General features: G+C 43.9%; 1 protein-coding gene across 3 annotated transcripts in view; it reads right to left on the bottom strand.

The window, feature by feature from the left end:
• LOC122751837 (zinc finger protein 665-like) overlaps positions 1 to 7,011 on the bottom strand; it is a 34,039-nt gene extending 27,028 nt beyond the window's left edge. For all 3 annotated transcript variants that reach the window (XM_043999023.1, XM_043999021.1, XM_043999022.1), the window contains exon 1: positions 6,754 to 7,011. The gene's annotated coding sequence lies outside the window, so the exon portion shown is untranslated. The remainder of the gene's footprint in view (positions 1 to 6,753) is intronic.
• Between the last annotated feature and the right edge of the window lie 7,455 nt (positions 7,012 to 14,466).

Here is a 14,466-nt window from a genome sequence, read left to right as displayed (position 1 = left end):
TTGTACAGAAATGAAAGCTGAGGTTCAGTGACTTAGCAGCTGGGACTAAGTGGATAGATAGAGCCCTGGGCCTGGAGTCAGTCAGACCCAGTTAAGAATTCTCCCTCAGACATGTCCTAGCTAAGGCCCTGGGAAGGTCAAAGGTCACTGCACCTCTCAGCCTCAGTTTCCTCATCTGTAAAATGGGGATAATAGCCCCTACTTGGCAAGGCTGTTGTGAGGTTCAAAGGACATCACAAGTGGAAAGGACTGTATGACTACTAGAGTCATACCCAGGGGGAGATGGATTTGAACCTAGGGCTCAATTCCAAATGCAGCACTCTTCCCCTCTCTCTACCAGGCAGCCTCATATCATGGGTGGAAGGGGCAGGTCTCTGAAGAGTTCTCTCATGGGAGGAAGGGAGGAGAACAACTTGGGGAGGGGAGACACAGAGACTAAAAAGATTCTGAAAAAATGCTTCATTCTGGGATCCTGAGGTGGTTTATCTACCAAAGGAGGGGTGGAGGAGGGGCAGATACCTGAGGGGCTGTGGAAACCAGGGATGGGAAGGGGGAGGGGAGCACCTGAGACCCAAACTTAATTTTTCTGGCCAAAGACTCCTGGTTCTTTGATGTCTTCTTGGTCTGAGTAAAGCTGATTGAAGATGGATAATGGTTGCTCCAGAAATCCATCCTCCAACCCTCCCATTATTTATGTCTCTTCTGCCCCACCCCCTCACTTTTTCTGGCCATTCAGGGCCAAACTTGGTTCCACCCTGCTCAGCCTCCTTCTAGTCCAGGTGGGTGGGAGTGAGGTGGGGGGGAGGACTCAATGTCCAAAGCTCCCTTTACCCAGCCCAGGTTAGTCTGGTGGCCTGGGTTCAGGGCTACCACCCCTGCCCCAATAATACAGACATGTCTCCAAGCAGACCCCTCCTTCCTTTTACCTTGGGTATCTGAGCTCAGATCCCCACCTCCAAACTGAATCAGATTTAGGACTCCCCAGAGACATCTCAGGGACTCTTCCAAGCCTGGGAGAAGGAGGCAAAGGCCTTTAGCCTGTTACCTTCCCAATTTATCCAGACCTACTTCTTCCCCACAAAATAATCATGAATTATAAGCACTCCCATTTATACTGCACATTAAAGTTTCTCAATCAGCTTTCAACAACACACCATTACCTCATACCTGGACTATTACAATAGCTGCTGGGGGGGGGGGGGGGGGGCTCTGCCTGCCTCAAGTCTCTCCACATTCAGTGCATCAGCCCCCAAACTCACTTTCCTAAAGTGCAGGTCTGACCATGTCACCACCCTCCCACACTCACTGAACTTCAGTGGCTCCCTATTGTTTCCAGGAGCAAATACAAAAAGCTCTGTTTGGCATTCAAAGCTCTGCATAACTTAGCCCTCTCCTACCCTGCCAGTCTTCTTCCCTTTCTCCCTACCTGTACTCTTGGATCCAGGGACACTGGGCTGGCTCCTGGATGCTTCACTAACTAGACCCTCCATCTCTCAGCTCCCAGCATTTTCTCTGGCTGTCTCCCGTGCCTCGAATAGTTCTCATCCTCTGCTCTGATCACTGACCTTCATGACTTCCTTTAAGTCCTAACTAAAATGCCCCCTTCTACAGGGAGCCCCTCTGAAAGCTTACTGCCTTTCCTCACCATCTTGGCTCTGCCCCAGAAATCCAGGACTTAAAATTCTTTAAAGAAAATGGTAAAAAGAAAAAAATTTAAAAATATTTACAGAATATAACGCAAAATATAAAGAAAGAAAGCAAAAATACTGCCTAGACATTCTGAACACAGTAGACACAGTCCATGTCAGAATATACATATTTACTCTAACAAAAAGCCATAGACTTGAAACATCAGAATAAATGCTAATTTTATGGAATAAGTCCAATGAGAAAAAAAGAAAAAAAATCTCTGCAAGTGACCAACACAAATACCATCAAGTATAAAGTAAAGGAGGGGGCAGCTAGGTGGTGCAGTGGATAGAGCACTGGCCCTGGAGTCAGGAGGACCTGAGTTCAAATTTGGCCTCAGACACTTAACACTTACTAGCTGTGTGACCTTAGGCAAGTCACTAAACCCCAATTGCCTTACCAAAAAAATAAATAAATAAAGGAAAGGAAACTTAAATAACACAAGCTTATTCTGTAACTATTAGATTGCACAAGGGGGAATGCTATAATGTGTTCTAAAGAAGAAAAAAGGATCCCAAGATGATCCCCAAGATGACCTACCCCACACATATGAGCCCAAGTACAAATGAAAAAAGATGGACACTCAATAAGAAAGGGGTGTTCAAAATATTCCTAGAAAGACAAACAGACTGGCAAAAACGATTTCTTTCTCAAACTCCTGAAGCAACTGATGTATAGCAATCAAGGACAATTAAAGTACCATAATAACTGAGTAATGATTAAGAGGATTGTTTCTCAATGGACATGTGTAGATAAGGCTGAAAGCAAAAATAAAAAAAGAAGTGATAGTGGGAGAAATAGGATTGAAAGTTCAGGAACTACCATCCTCCAGATGTGCTGTGGCACCAAGAGTGGATTTTTTTTCTTTTGTGGAAATAAATTATAGAACATGAAGAGTTATTAAAATGGGAGGAAAAACTCATAGAAAAGGATATATGATAAATCTTAATCAAGTGAAAGGCTAACAAGGAAAGCAAATCTAATCCTGTAGTCTCCTAGGAATAAGAGAATCTAGAGGAGAATGGGTAAAGAGAGAATTTAGAAAAGAATAGAAAATGGGAGTAAGAAGGGAGAAATCTTGTTTCAGTAGTTATAAAGAGTATGCTTGATTAATGCACCTCTGGAAGAAGGTAGATACTGTTTTTGCTATAGAAGTGTTCATACCCTTTGACCCAGTGGTACCACTGCTAGGTCTGTATCCCAGAGAGACCAGAGAAAAGGACCCACAAGTACAAAATATTTATAGCAGCTCTCTTTGTGCCTATCCTTAGGGGAATGGCCAAACAAGTTGTGGCGTATGAATGGAATGGAATACTATTGTGCTATGAGAAACAATGAGCAGGAGGAGTTCAGAGAAACCTGGAAGGACCTACATGAACTGATGCTGACTGAGAGGAGCAGAACCAGAACCAGAACATTGTACACAGAAACAACAACAATGTTTGATGAACAATGGGGATAGATTTTGCTCTTCTGAGCAGTGCAATGATCCAAAACAGTTTCAAAGAACTCATAATAGAAAATGTTCTCAAAATCCAGAAACAAGAATTGTGAATTATGAATGCAGATTGAACCATACTCTTTCTACTTTTGGACTGTTTTTTTTTTCCTTCTTTTTTGAGGTTTCTCCCTTGTGCTCTTGTTATGGGCCCTGTGATGTTTAAAATCTAAATTGTGGTCGCCTTAAATTAGAAGCTTTAGCACCAGTCCTTGGGCATTAAACATTTATTAAAGCATACAGATATTCACATGGAGTTCAGAAAGTTAAGAAAAAAGCCTATTTAGCCTAGAGTTCCAGCCTGGTCTGGTTCTTCCTCAAGTCCTCTGCCAAAAGCCTGCTTCAATCACAAACTCTCCAGCAAGCTGATTCTGGAAGCTTTTTATAGGTCTGGAACAGAGGCAGTCCTTACACACTGCTTCAAGCTGATTGGTTGGTATCATCCAAATCCATTGGTTCTGAAGGTGTTCTCAAGGTGTGATTACAATCCAGTTAACTTGAAGTAGGCTAATCAGCAGTTAATCATTCTCACTTGATTCAATCAGTCTAGATTAACCTCCAGGTGGGTCTTTGAGTATCTGCTAAATCCCATTATTTCATCACAGCCCAGAGTATCCCAGAAGTTCTCTGGGGCACATCAAAGAACCTTCTCCTTGAGAAACTAGACCAGAGGACAGACAAGCCTAGAGAGATAAGTGGAACCAGATCCAAATGAGCTAGCTCCCAACCCCCACCCTTCATTCTAGTCTCCCTCAACCCTGGGGAGATAAGATTAGGTGTGCCTGCTTCCTTTGTGTTCTGAGGAGATGGCTTGAGAGATCTGCAGCTACCCCTTACCCAATTCCTCCAGCCAGCACCAGTAGGGGAGGGTCCTCCCTCACTAAAGGAACTTTCCACAATCAGATGGTCACCCCCATCAGTCCTCTATAAAAGTACCTGCCAGTCTCCTGCTCAAGGAGACTGGTATCTCAGAGCCACGCCCTGTGCCTTTCTCCCCATGAGAAGTCTAAGGACTTCTTTCATGGTTTCCCTTCCCTTCCTCTAAATAAACTACCATCTTATTCTAACTCCTTTTGTATGCAAGAGGGTGTAATTCTTTAAAGAGGAATTCCTAAGGACCCCAAACCCCTATCCCCTTTCCAAACCCCCTACCCTATTTTCCCACGACACTGATTCTTCCTTCACAAGATGACTAATGTAGAAATATGTTTAATGTGATTGTACATATACAACCTATATCAGACTGCTTTCCATTTTGGGGAAGAGGGAGAGAAGGGAGGGTAGGAGAAAAATTTGGAACTAACAATCCTGTGAAAACAAATGTTGAAAAATATCCTTATATGTATTTGCTTATATGTAACTGGAAATGATAAAATACTTTAAGCAGAGAGATCTCAGCTCCAAGGGAAGAGGGCAGAGAAATCTGATCTTTGAGGAAAGAAGGCATAGGGACCTCAGGTCTAAGGGCTCTGCTTTAGATCTAGCTTTTTGGGTGGGGCCTGGCTCCAAGAGCCCCACCCTGCTCTGACCCTAAAGCCCCCAAATCAGAGCTTTCTACCAGCAGTACCCAGGCCCAGGACCTCAGGACCTTGCCTCCCTCTCTCCCCCAAGCTTTGCCCTCCGTCATAGAACACTCTTGCCACTGGAATGACCCTTCTTCTGCCCTGGACTCCTTCCAATCTTCCACAATCCACCCCAAGGTTCGAATTCCACTTGGGCTACCACCCCCAAGGCTGGTCACTCCTAAAAGTTCCCCCTCCCCCATTCCTCTACAACTTCCACCACCATCCTCCCTCCTTCCTCCCTTATTCCTCTCCCTGTTCTCAGGATGGATAAAGTGACACTGGGCTCCTTGTTATTTCTCATAGGTGACTCTTCATCTCCTGACTACATTTTCAAGGCTCCTCCCCATCACCCCCCACCCCCATCCCTTGCCTGCTGCCCCCCTCCCCTCTTGTTTCTGTCTCCTGGTTTCACTGGATTCCTTCAAGTCTTGTGTAAAATCCCATTTTCTTCAAGGAGTCTTTCTTGGTCCACCTTCTCTGTTGGATTTCCTGCAATTGACCTTCTACATATTTTGTATGGAGGAAACAAGGAAACAAACCTGTATTGAGGGCCTACTATGCGGCCCCCTCCTGGATCACTGCCTTGTTGTGGCAGAGGGCCTTGTGTAGGGGCTCAAGGAAACTAGGAGCTATGTCATGCTGGATTACCAGAGATGGACGGGTCAGAGTGGAGAGTTCTGACAAAATGGGATGAAATAGGGAAGGAAATGGTGACCACTCCAGTGCCTTTGCCAAGAAAACCAAAAGAAAAGATTTTAAAAGAGATGACACTGGAGGATGAGCCCCTCAGGCCAGAAGGAGCCCAACGTGCCACTGGGGAAGAGCAGAGGACAACCCCAAGTAGCCCCAGAAAGAATGCAGCAGCTGGGCCAAAGCCAAAAGCAAGCTCAGCTGCAGATGGGTCTGGTGAGAAAAGCCAAGTGCAACGGTGTGGAGATCAGTGTGGCACAGGAACCTGGACTGTTAGATCTGTGGATCAAGGCAAGCCAGATGTGGTCAAACAGAAGATGGAGACACGGACATCTTGGGTGTCAGTGAACTGAACTGGATGGCAATGGGTTCAGTGAGTTCAGGTGGTCACCACATACACTGCTGTGCACATGGCTCCCATAGCAGGAATGGAGCAGCCCCCCATGTCAATCCAAGGCTGAGAAAAGTGGTCCTGGGGCAGACTCTCCAAAATGACAGGATGATGTCTGTTGGAACCCAAGGCAAACTATGCTCCAACCACTGATGCTGAAGAGACAGACCTCAGTGGATCAGCTTCATGAAGAGAAACAACATCTTCTAGAAATGACACCAGGAGGGGCCCAGACAGGGTGTGAGGTCACAGTGAGACATGCTGGGAAAAGGCTGACTCCGTCCTCAGTCCCCTCTCAGTATGGGATTAAAGCAGTAAGTATGGGCTTGGGATGGAATACTCCACCAGCCCGAGTTCTAGGGTGTTCTCCTCACCCCTCTTTGCAGCTTCCTTTTCTGAGCTGTATTCCTCACTTGGCATGTAAGCTACTGGAGGGCAAGGACTGTCTTTCTTCTGTATTTGACTCTCCAGACTTCAGGACAATGCCTGGCACACAGTAGGCACTTAATAAGTGTTGACTGACCATTGGCTCCTCAAACATTCTCATCTAAGTGTCTTGCCTTTGATTTTGCTTTGAGAATTGAGGCCATTCACCCTGAGCTGCCTCTCCTTCAACTTCCTTTCAGACATCCTCAGTAGATGTCTCAGAGACATGTTTAACTCAGTACAGTCAAAACGGAGCTCATTATCTTTCTCCCTAAAGCCTCCCCCACCTCCCCCTTCCTTATCACTGTCAGGGCAACCCCATGCTCCCAGTCCCTCAAACTCACAACTGAGGTGCTATCCTTGACTCCAAGCTCTCATCCCCTTTATCCAACCTGTCGCCAATACTGTTGGTGCCACCTGGACAATATCTCTCCAATCCACCCCCTCCTCTGCTGATACTGCAACCACCTTGGGGCAGGCCCTCATCACCTTACCCTTGGACTCTTACAGCAGCCTCCTGGTGGGTCAGTCTGCTTCCAAGACACTCCTCATTCCGATGCATCCCCCAATTAGCCAACAGACTAAAGTGCCCAAATTGCTGGGAGGAGGCGGAGAGATCTCGGCTCAGGGGTAGGAGGCAGAGAGATCTCAGACCTAGGGGAAGGGGGCAGAGAGATCTCAGCCCGGGGGGAGGGGTCGGAGAGATCTGAGATCTGAGGGGAGGAGACCGAGAGATCTCAGATGGGGGGGGGGGAGGCAGAGCGATCTCAGATCCAGGGGAAGGGGGCAGAGAGATCTCAGTCCTGGGGGAGGAGGCAGAGAGATCTCAGATCCAGGGGAAGGGGGCAGAGAGATCTCAGCCCAGGGGGAGGGGGCAGAGAGATCTCAGCTGGGGCGGGGGGAGGAGGCAGAGAGATCTCAGATCCCGGGGGGAGGGGGCAGAGAGATCTCAGCTGGGGAGGAGGGAGGAGGCAGAGAGATCTCGGCCCATAGGTAGGAGGCAGAGAGATCTCAGCCCAGGGGGAGGAGTCAGAGAGATCTCAGATCGGGGGGAGGAGGGGGCAGAGAGATCTCAGATCCCGGGGGAGGAGGCAGAGAGATCTCAGCCGGGGGAAGGAGGCAGAGAGATCTCGGCCCCGGGGGAGGAGGCGGAGAGATCCCAGTCTCCAGTCCGGGTTTTCTGCCCGCCCACGCTGGGAGGCTCCTCCTAGTCCCCAGAGCCCCGCCCCCCAGGCCCCGGCTGGGCCCTTTCCTCCAATCACACCCAGGGCCAGGATCTCCGGACCCGGGCTGCCTCTCCTCCCCAAGCCCTGCCCTCCGTCACGTGCAACGCCTCGGCCAATGGGATGGCCCCATTCTTCCCCTCCCCTCCTCCCGGGCCTCTAGACTCCACCCCCGGGCCCTGGTCCTCTCTGAGAGCTCCTCCTTCCCCAGACCTCCAGCACTTGTCCCCCTCCATCCCCTTCCCTCCTCAGCAGAACCCCCTTGGCCTTCTTCCAGCTCCGCCTGCTACACGCCCCCCGGGGCCTTCTGGCCAGGTCCAGGCAGCGGCGCCACACGTGCGGACTACATTTCCCAGAATGACGGTACGATGACGTCACCCACATTGGGGGGGCGGCTTTTCCTGTGGCCTCTGCAGAGCCCAAGGCATGCTGGGAATCTGGGCGTCACAGTTGTAGATTTCCCCAGGGGACCTGGTTCCTGGGCCAGCCTTTAGAGATCATTAATTCTTTCTCTTGAGTTGGATGGTATTTTTCATCATAAGTCCTTTGGAATTGGCTGGTATCTCTGACGATTAAAAAGTTTAAGAGACATAAGTTCTGGGTAATTGAATAATTTTATTAATAAGGCCAGCAGGCTATTAATAAAAGGGTGGTCATTTGTCTCTCTTAGATCAAAGATTATCATGGCAGTGGACTTAGTATATATACTCCTCAAAACAGTAGGTGGTTCATCAAATGGCAATCACATCTAATTTGTTAATGTGATTGGAAGTGGGCTACAGGAAAATGAAGGGCTGAGTATCTCTTCACCACCGCACCCATAACTTTAGGCTGGGGCTCTCAATTCAAAGAATGTATACCCTTTTCTTTTTCTTTTCTTTTTTTTTTAGTGAGGCAATTGGGGTTAAGTGACTTGCCCAGGGTCACACAGTAAGTGTTATGTGTTTGAGGCCAGATTTGAACTCAGGTACTCCTGACTCCAGGGCAGGTGCGCCTATCCACTGTGCCACCTAGCTGCCCCATACCCTTTTCAATGGAGAACTGAGAGTGGACAGAGAACTTATCTCTAATTGGACAACCTCCAGCCTTCAGCTATCTAGACAAAATGATCTATTTCCACCCAAGCCTGAGAAGAAAACAATGGGCTTTCCCACCCTAGATTAAGTTTCCTAGAAGGTTGGCAGGAGTCTGACCAAGATCTAGTAAAGTTAATGCAATCTAATTATCAAGGGAAAACTGGACCTAAAGTCAGGACTGTGACAGGTCTCCACTAAGGAGTAGAAGCCTATTTCTGTCCCCAGTGTGGGGAAAGCTAGCTAGGATTTACTTATAAATTAGAAGCTTTAGCACCAGTTTAGGCATTAAGCATTTATCAAAGTATATTAGAGGTTAGCAAAGAGAGAACATGTAGAGTTCAGAACAATAGGAAAGCCTAGCTAAGATGTGTGGTAGAGAAAGAAGAAAAAGCTGTCACCACAAAGCAGACCCAGGCTACCAAGAGGAATATCCTGTGTCTTCACAAGCAGAAGCTCCCTGCGGGTCAGGAAGAGAGGTGGTCCCCACACACTGTTCCAAGCTAATTGGCTGGTAGCATTCAAGTCCATTGATTGATGTGACTTGAAGGCAGTAACTTCCTGACACTGGGTTGACCTTAGAAAGATCAACCTTAGAAATGTTCTCTCAGCAAGGTCAGGGGGCTGGTAATAATATTCTCACAGGACTTTGGAAGATGGGAACAGCTCAATCTCCCCAAGATATTGGTTATTAATGATCATTTCTCACATATCATTATATTGCTGAGAATTTCCAATTCATTCACTATTAATCATCATACAGTATTTCTATTAATACGTACAATGTTCTTTTGGTTCTGTTCACTTCACTTTGCACCAGTTCATTTAGATCTTTGTAGGTTTTTCTGAAAGCAATCTGCTCTCCATTTCTGATGCCACAATAGTATTTCATCACAAGTATATACCACAACTGTATGGAAGCTAGGTGGCCCAGTGGATAGAGTATTGGCCCTGAAATTGGGAGGACCTGAGTTCAAATCTGACCTCAGACACTTACTAGTTGTGTGACTCTTGGCAAGTAACAAGCCCAATTACCTTAAACATTTCAGGCCATTTCCACTTGTCCTAATATATCTCTTGCCAGTATACCCAGATTGATGTGGATGAGAGAGTGAGGTTGGTGACTTTGTACAACCATTCTTCACTTAAATCCAATTCACTACAAGTCATGACTTCCCATCCCAATGTCATAGTCCTCTTCGAGAATGAAAGATTAAAAAACAACAGCAGGGGCAGCTAAGTGGCGCAGTGGATAGAGCACCGGCCCTGGAGTCAAGAGTACCTAGGTTCAAATCTGGCCTCAGACACTTAACACTTACTAGCTGTGTGACCCTGGGCAAGTCACTTAACCCCAATTGCCTCACTAAAAAAAAAAAAACAACAGCAACAAGAAGTCCTTCCTCACACATGGATCTGACAGGTAAACATTCCATGCTAACCTAATATGCCTATGAAATCACCCCAGATGTCTAAGTCATGTACCCATTTTGACCCAATCTTGGCATATGCTGAGATGTTGCTATACCCAGTTTCTGCCAAACTGTTTCAATTTCCCCAGTTGTGGGCTTTTTTTTTCATTAATTACCTTGATATTCTTGACCTTTATAAAAAGTGAATTTTAAAAACATAGTTTTTGTTTTTGTTTTGTGGGCCAATGGGGGTTAAGCGACTTGCCCAAGGTCACACAGCTAGTAAGTGTCAAGTGTCTGAGGCCAGATTTGAACTCAAGTACTCCTGAATCCAGGGCTGGTGCTCCATCCACTCCGCCACCTAGCTGCCCCTCTTTTTTTTTTTTTAACATCTTTTACTTCTTTTTCTCTTTCTTTCTTTCTGTGGGGCAATGAGGGTAAAGTGACTTGCCCAGGGTCACATAGCTGTTAAGTGTCAAGTGTCTGAGGCTGGATTTGAACTCAGTTTCTCCTGAATCCAGGGCTGGTGCTTTATCCACTGCGCCACCCAGCTGCCCCCCCTCCCTTTTCTTTACCCTTTTCTCCCCTGCTTCTGCCCTCTCTTCTGTCAGCCCCCCTTTTCCTCTTGCCCTTTTACTTCCCTAAAGAATAAGCTAAATTTCTTTATCCAAATGAACATATATGTAATTCCCTCTTCGAATCGAATCTAATGAGAGTAAGGTTGAAACAATGTTCACCCCTCCCTTCTTTCCCTCTATTGTAATAGTTTTTTTGCACCTCTTCATATGTTGTAATTAACCCCATTCCACCTCCCCTTTCCTCAGGTGTCAAACAGGGATGTCCGATATCACCTCTATTATTTAATATTGTACTAGAAATGTTAGCTTTAGCAATCAGAGAAGAAAAAGGAATTAAAGGAATTAGAATAGGCAAGGAGGAAACAAAACTGATATGATGGTATACTTAAAGAATCCTAGAGAATCAACTAAAAAATTTCTTGAAACAACAACTTTAGAAAAGTAGCAGGATATAAAATAAATCCACATAAATCATCAACATTTCTATACATGACCAACAAAGTCCAGCAGCAAGAGATAGAAAGAGAAATTCCATTTAAAGTAATAGTAGACAATATAAAATACTTGGGAGTCTACTTGTCAAGACAAACCCAGGAACTCTATGAACACAATTACAAAACACTTTTCACACAGATCAAATCAGATCTAAATAATTGGAAAAATATCAATTGCTCATGGATAGGCTGAGCTAATATAATAAAAATGACAATTCTATCTAAATTAATTTACTTATTTAATGGCATACCAATCAGACTACCTAAAAATTATTTTATAGAGCTAGAAAAAATAATAACAACATTCATATGGAAAAACAAAAGGTCAAGAATATCAAGGTAGGGGCAGCTAGGTGGCACAGTGGATAAAGCACTAGCCCTGTATTCAGGAGGACCTGAATTTAAATCCAGTTTCAGACACTTAACACTTACTAGCTGTGTGACCCTGGGCAAGTCACTTAACCCCATTTGCTTCACAAAGGAAAAAAAAAGAATATCAAGGGAAATAATGAAAAAAAAATGCACAGGAAGGTGGGTTACCTATACCAAATCTGAAGCTCTACTATAAAGTGGCAGTCATCAAAACTATTTGGTAGAGTGGAGGATCAATGGAATAGGTTAGGCACAGGAGACACAGTAGTAAATAACTTTAGTAATGTACTGTTTGATAAACCCAAAGACTCCAGTTTCTGGGATAAGAATTCAGTATTTGACAAAAACTGCTGGGAAAACTGGAAGATAGTATCACAAAAATTAGGCATAGACCAACATCTTACACCTTATACTTAACTAAGGTCAAAATGGGTACAAAAAGTACATGATTTAGACATAAATGGTGATACCATAGGTAAATTAAGAGAGGAAGGAATAGTCTACCTTTCAGATCTTTGGAAAGGAGAACAGTTTCTGACCAAACAACAGATAGAGAATATTATGAAATGTAAAATGAATGATTTTGATTATATTAATTAAAAAGTTTTTGTACAAACAGAAGCAATGCATCCAAAATTAGAAGAGAGCCAGAAAGCTGGGAAATAATTTTTATGTCCAGTACTTCTGATAAGGGCCTCATTTCTTTTTTTTTTAGAGATATTGTTTTAATTAAGAAAGTATTTTACTTTTTTCCCCTTACATGTAAAGATAGTTCTCAACTTTTGTTTATACAAGCTTTACAATTTCAGATTTTTCTCCCTCCCTCCCCTCCCTCCCTCCTCCCCTAGACAGCAGGTAATCTGATATAGGTTATATATGTGTGTATATATATATATATATATATATATATATATATATATATATATATATACACACACACACATATATATACATATATATAATAACATTAAATATATTTCTGCATTAGTCATGTTATAAGAGAAAAATCAGAGCAATGACGAAAAACCTCAAAATAGAAAAACATCAGCACCAAAACCAAAAGAAATAGCATGGTTCATTCAGCATCTATACTCCACAGTTCTTTTTTTTTCCTGGATTTGGAGATCCTCTTCTATCATGAGTTCCCTGGAACTCTTCTGTACCCTTGCATTGGTGAGAAGAATCTAGTCCATCACAGCAGATCAACACTCAATGTTGATGATGCTGTGTACAATGTTCTTCTGGTTCTGCTCATCTCACTCATCATCAGAAGGGCCTCATTTCTAAAATATATTGAGAACTAAATCAAATTTATAAGAATCCAAGTCATTCCCCAGTTGAGAAATGGTCAAGGGATATGAACAGGCAGTTTTCTGATGAAGAAATCAAAGCTATCTATTGCCATATGAAAAAATGCTCTAAATCACTATGTTTTTCTGTGTGTTTGTGTGTGTGTGTGTGAAGCAATTGGGGTCACACAGCTAGTGTCAAGTGTCTGAGGCCAGATTTGAACTCAGGTCCTCCTGAATCCAGGGCCATTGCTCTATCCACTGTGCCACCTAGCTGCCCCTCTAAATTACTATTGATTAGAGAGATGCAAATTAAAACAACACTGAGGTACCACCTGACACCTATCAGATTGGCTAATATGACAAAAATGGAAAATAATAAATGTTGGAGAAGCTGTGGGAAAATTGGAACACTAATGCATTGTTGGAAGAGCTGGGAACTGATTCAACCATTCTGGAGAGCAATTTGGAATTATGCCCAAAGGGCGATAAAGCTGTCCATACCCTTTGACCCAGCAATACCACTTTTGGGTATTTTTCCCAAAGAGATCATAAAAAAGGGAAAGGGACCCACATGTACAAACATATTTATAGCTGCTCTTTTTGTGGTGGCAAGGAATTAGAAATGGAGGAGCTGCCCATCCTTTGGGGAATGGCTGGACAAGTTGTGGCATGTGAATGAAATGGAATACTATTGTGCTGTAAGAAAAGATGAGCAGGAGGAGTTCAGAGAAACCTGGAAGGACTTGCATGAACTGATGATGAGTGAGATGAGCAGAACCAGGAGAACATTGTACACAGTATCAATAACATTATGTGTTGATCAACTGTGATAGACTAGATTCTTCTCACCAATACAACAGTACAAGAAAGTTCCAAAGGACTCAATATGAAAAGGCTCTCTAAATCCACACACAAAAAAACAAACTGTGGAATATAGATGCAGATTGAACCATACTATTTCTTTTGTTTTGGGGGCTGTTGTTTTATTTTTTTGAGGTTTTTCCTTTTTGCTCTGATTCTTCTCTTATAACGTGACTAATGCAGATATGTTTAATATTATTGTACATATATAACCTATATCAGATTGCCTGCTGTCTTGGGAAGGGAGGGAGAAACATTTGAAATTGGAAATCTTATAGAAACAAATGTTGAAAACTATCTCTACATGTAACTGGAAAATAATAAAATACTTTAAAAAAAAAAGTGGGGGGCAGCTAGGTGGCGCAGTGGATAAAGCACCAGCCCTGGAGTCAGGAGTACCTGGGTTCAAATCCGGCCTCAGACACTTAACACTTACTAGCTGTGTGACCCTGGGCAAGTCACTTAACCCCAATTGCCTCACTAAAAAAAAAAAAAAGTGAATGATAAAAGGGGGTAGCTAGGTGGCTCAGTGGATAAAGCACTGGCCCTGGATTCAGGAGGACCTGAGTTCAAATCCAGCCTCAGACACTTGATACTTACTAGCTGTGTTACCCTGGGCAAGTCACTTAACCCCTCATTGCCTTGCAATAAACAAACAAATAAATCAATAAATAAATAAATACAGATATATAAATTTCCCAGATTAACAGAAGAGGAAATAGAATACTTAAATAATCCATTTTAGGAAAAGAAATTAAACCAGACATCAGTGAAGTCCTTAAGAAAAAATTTCCAGAGCCAGATGGATTTATAAGTGAATTCTACCAAACATTTAAAGAACAATTAACTCAAATATTATATAAACTATTTGGAAAAATAGGTGAAGTTGTTCTTAAAAAATTCCT

Source organism: Dromiciops gliroides, chromosome 3, assembly GCF_019393635.1.
Source record: "Dromiciops gliroides isolate mDroGli1 chromosome 3, mDroGli1.pri, whole genome shotgun sequence".
NCBI lineage: Eukaryota > Metazoa > Chordata > Mammalia > Microbiotheria > Microbiotheriidae > Dromiciops > Dromiciops gliroides.
The sequence above is the reverse complement of the archived record's forward strand: the minus strand, read 5'-3'. Positions and strand labels throughout refer to the sequence as shown.